Source organism: Cryptomeria japonica, chromosome 5 (assembly GCF_030272615.1).
Source record: "Cryptomeria japonica chromosome 5, Sugi_1.0, whole genome shotgun sequence".
NCBI lineage: Eukaryota > Viridiplantae > Streptophyta > Pinopsida > Cupressales > Cupressaceae > Cryptomeria > Cryptomeria japonica.
Genome location: NC_081409.1, coordinates 672,557,475 through 672,563,061, shown reverse-complemented (window position 1 = coordinate 672,563,061; position 5,587 = coordinate 672,557,475).

Sequence of the window (5,587 nt, the reverse complement as noted above, 5' to 3'; positions counted from 1 at the left end):
GGTTTATCAACTTTGTCATCATCAGGTTTACACTTCATAAAGTGGGTATTTCTAAAATTGCTAGAATATTTTCACCCATCTTTTGAGCTTTCTAACCATATAATTTTTTTTAAATTTGAACAACAATAACATATTATTATTGAATTTCTTTCACTAGTGTCTCCATAGTTCTCACAGACATAGGTGCACCATTTTTTAAATAAATTTTGATATACGTATCCAAATTTTAAAAACTTTATATATTATTGTAGTGCACTTGATTCTTTACAATTTAAAAAAAAAAATTGTATTTTTCGATTTGTTTAGTGCAACTTATGCTTTGCGCACGAACAAGTACCAAATTTTTCAGGATGTGCTCGATTGGAAAAATCATAAAAAAAAAAACTCAACAAAAAATTACAAAAAAAATACACATCTTCTAGTGCTCACTCTTAACTATCTTTCTGCCAAAGGATTTGTCAAAATACTAAATCTAACTATGACTTTTTTGATGCGCACGTCAGACACTATGTTATGTTTTTTCAGAAAAAAAAAGGGTCAGTTTTTCATGCACAAAGGATTTGACCCCGTTAATCTTATCCAATTTTGAAAAAGTTTAGTAGTTTGGAAACTAGATTCAGAGTATTACAATATTTGTTCTTTGATTATCTTCATATCTTGAGTGGATGACTTTCAAATTTTGCCTCTAAGTTCAAGTTCACCTTATTTCAGAAAAAAAGTGTCCACTTATACCCCCCCTTTTTTACCACCATCTTTGTGCACTTACCCCCCAACTTGAAAATTGCCTTCAAAGCTTCTAGATCCTTTGTCACCTCCACCTCTAAATCTACCAAGAATATCAATTCATTATGCCATCAACTCCAATCAACAAGACTCCAATGTAGAAATTACTAAATAACTCATTATTGGGTGCCCATTTTTTAATATTTAGCATTCAAGAAAGTATCTTTGATTCAAGAAGAGTTGTAATTATCATTTCGCACACACAAAAAGAAATATTCCAGATTTGAAGTTGAATATGCCAATTTCAAATTTGAATCTTCTATCCATGATTGATTATCTTGCATCAATATTATGATTTACAAAGTTATTCATTAATCTAATGACCATAAGTATTTGTTTTGTGATAATGTGATATCAGATTGTCAACTCCCAAAGTACCTTAGATCTTTATTAATAGAGACACTTTGAGGAGATAAAATTTAGCCTATGTAGTCAGACTACATCAGGAGTGTGGCTTCTATTTTCACATGCAATTTGACTTACATTTTGTTTGATTATTTTTATAGGTTTCATTGTGCCAATGAAACTAATTTATATAGCTTATTAAGACTAAATGATAGTGTGAGTAGCTATTATGTCATTTTGAAAATTAATTTTGAAAGTTTCTTTCACCATTAGTAGATCATGTATGTTCTAGGCCTTTAATGTACGATATTGATTTAATGTTGGGAAAATTTTATGGAGAGATTGAGCGTGCATGCATTAAAAATATCTTAGAGATCTAAGAGCTATAGCTACTCCCTCGAATTTTAAAATGAACTTCAAAGTTCTTTATAGTTACCTACTGATACTTTTACGAGATTTTGTACTTCTAACCTTCAATCACCTATATTCAATACACCTTCACCTATAGTACTTGGTTTTCGTACTCTTTTGGACACACACTAGAGGGTTTTGAATATTTAAGTTAAAATCCAATGATGTAAGAGAGTGTTAGCCACAAACTTATAAAATTTTAGAGTATAATAAGTATCCAAACTTTTCAAATCCTACTCTTAATAGATTATTAAATTCCTAGAATTCTTACCTATGAATTATTATTCAATTTTTATGTTATATTATGTGCATTTACTCATCTTGTTTTGTATAAATATCTATGTCATCTTCATATTGTGCTCTATTGTGTTTAAAATAAACACAATCTAATAAAGGTCTATGGTGTAGGAAGTCCTAGAGAACTCAATCATTCTAATTTCCTTTCTTCACATTTATTGGTTAGGTTGTATGTGAGAATCTATTGGAATAATATCTTAAATTGTTTAACTAATGAGATATAAAAAATACAAGAAATTAAATTGACAATGATAATAAATTTATCTATTAAATTTTTATTCCATATGTACAATCAATATAGGTAAGAATATAACATAAAGAAAGAGAACACACTAAATTCTGATATGATAAAATCTCAAACATTAGGAAGGGGAAAATAGTTCTTTTGATTATAAATAAATAGGGCTATTAACTATGTCTAATTAAATTTTGTACAAGATCTTTTGTTACCCGTGTTTCAACAAGTATATGTTAGGTCACAATCGCATTTCACATTGTGTATATCTTTTGTTTCCCTTGAGCGCAACCTTTTTCTTCAACTCTAAATATTTTTGTGTTGATTTTTTAAGAATGCTTTCTTCATTATATTTTTCTTCTACTCTACAATATTTTTGTGTTGAATTTTCTAAGAATACTTTCTTCATTATAGAATGGACTTTCATTTTGTTTGGAATTGATTGCTAATCTTTCCTTGGTCTTCCAATTGAAATTTTTTGCTACAACAAGAGAAAAAGATCAAATACAATTTTTTCTAAAAAAATTGAAAATTTTTTGTTCACTCAGCTTTAAAAAATCTTATGTTATTAAATAAATAAAAAATTTCTATTTTATTCCACTCAGAAAAAAAGCTTTCTTAAAATTTTTTTTAAAAATAGTTTACAATAAAAAATTTCATTTATTCTTTAAATTAAACAAGAAAAATTTTATGGTAATAGAACTTCCAGAGGTATAAGCAGTTGATTAGTAAACTGCTCACAGTTTTTGACGATTTCCTGTATTAAAATAATAACAAATGTAGAATGTTGGAAAATGAAAGTTTATCTGTGATGTCTTATAGCAATCACTTGTTTTATCTATTAGATTTAAAATAAAAAATAAACTTTGACTTGTAATTATGGTTTTTATTTATTTTTGGATTCTTGAGGAATATGTCTACAACAGACTTTCACCCGCCTACTTTTTATTCTTTTTAATTTTTTTTAATAGAATGTCAACTGATTTATTAAAACATGGTCACATCTTTAAAATTTCTAATGAATATTGGAGTTTTTTTTAGAGTATGAGGGAGAGTTTGTTTTGGAGGGTAAGCAGAGAAGATTTTGGTTTATATATTAGTTTTTTTTTAATTTATATTATTTTATATTAGGTCAATGGAATTATTTAATTTTGTTTGTATTTATTGTAGCAATTTTAAAGTTTTTTCTTTAAGATAATTTTTTTTATGTCAATCAAAAGTTAAGATAAAAAATGGAATCAAATTGAGCAATGATGACATTGAAGAAACCTTGCAAATCTATCATTATGTTATCAACCATGTAGCTAAATTTTACCACAATACATTACTAAATATATCTAAATCAACTTGCATGCCACAACCAATGCCATTGAATTGGTGACAACATCCTATAGCCACCATAATAGTAGTAGAGGAAATTTCTAGGAGGCATAAATTTCATCAATGGTACAAAAATTTGATTTATTATACTTGAAGGGAATCTCCTTCTTACCATTGTGAAGTCATATCAATAGTTTTTCTATATTTTGTTAATGAAAAAAAAATTCTACTCATTTTTTCTATTATTTCTATTATGTGTAATTTGTTCACTTGGTAGACTCTCAAAGAATTTTGAACTTTTCCAATACTTAATGGAGATGGATATTTAAAGTGTGATATATTTTGCATGTAAATAAGTTTTCTATGATATTTTTTGAAGCACAGTTTTTAGACCAATATTCAGAGAATTTTTTAGTGGTGAATCTTCGCCAATTGGCGAATTCTGCGTATTTTAGCATTTTTTTTTTTAGGAAATGGCGAATAGTCTAGAGCAACATCGTGGTCAAATCGCCCGGAATTTCGGGGTTAATGGTACACTGTATTCTGGCTTTGCCATTGACCACACAGTGTTCGATGTGCATGCCCGTAATATTCGCCTGGAATCACTCAGACATCGGTATTAGATCACCTCCGTTATTCGCCAGCAATAGTAAAACGACCACGTACCCAGGACCTAATTTGCCAACGGTAAATTCAATGTTCATTGCACGCGTAGGCCAAATTTACCAATATCAATTAAAACGTTATAAGAATTCGAGGACCCATTTCGCCCCACTTAAATTAAATGTTCATTGCACACCCGCGCAATTCGCCAAAAATGCAATCATGGACTGATATAAATACACTCATTCTTACAATTTGTTCGTGTCTGATTAGTAAATTTGGGAGCTCTCGATTCACATTCTGCAATTTGAGTTGGAATGTCGAAGTTCATTGTAGGGCGAAGGGCCAGAGTTACAATCCTATAACATAGGCCTAGGCATTCCTAATTCCTGATTCAGAGAACTGAGAAGGCATAAAGGTGAGTAATCATTTCTTCATACTTGATAGTATTAGTTTTAACTTTTAATTCATAGTGAGAGGTCAAGACTCAAGATGTCACAGTCAGACATGGGTGAGACTCCTCGGGGTGGTGAAGGGATTGAGATGTCAGACAAGGGTGAGACTGAGACTCCTTAGGGTGGTGAAGGGATTGGGATGTCAGACAAGGGTAAGACTCCTCAGGGCGGTGAAACTGAAGGGATTGGTAGGCCATCAAAATGACCAAAACTTAAACTTAAATCTTTGGAATTGGCAAAGTTTCTGGTCCATCAACTTCTACAGTTGCAGAAGCCATTCACAGTAGCTCACCACCACCACAAGGTGGGATTGTCATTGAGTTAAATGCATCAAATGAGGATGACAATACCGACATGACAAAAGATGTTCTAAGGGATACATACAATAAGATAATTCACTTGGATGGAAATGCTAGTACTGAAGATGATGTTGGTAGGAAGAAAAGAAAAAGAAAAGTAAAACTGGGGCGAGAGTGTGAGATGACAAGGAGTTTCAAGATTGATTGGGTAGCAAAGTACCCATTCATAGAACCAATCCCAAACAATGATGAACAACCAACAAAATGCAAGTGTAAGATTTGTAGTTGGAAAGATAAAAGAGAGAAGAAGATGTAGCTAAAGCTTGACACCATAGAAAAGCATATTGGTAAGGTTTATGAAAAACAGATCATAGACGGAAAGGAAACACCAGTAGTAAGATGGAAATCAAAGGAAGAATGTTTTCATGTTAAGTATGCCACGAAATGTGAAGAACATAACCACAAAATGACACTGATTGGTAATAGTGGATTTGGAAATACAATCAAGACTGGGCTTAAACATGCAGCGAAAGATGCAAACCTGAAAAAGACTGTTCAGATGAGTGTTATTTTTCATATTCTGTTGAGAGGGTGTCCTATGAAAGACTTCCTAGAATTTAGTAATTTATTATCTTTTTTGAATGTTCCTCACTATCCTATGTAACATTGGTCAATAAACGCTGGATGGGAAATGGAAAACTATCTCGCTGAGGTGGAAAAGCAAAATTTACAAGAGAGTGTAAAAGAGTCAAATTTCATTTCATTATCCATAGATGAAGTTACTGTGGTAGATAACACTACTTGGGTTTGTATGAATGTGTATACCATAAAAGAACACG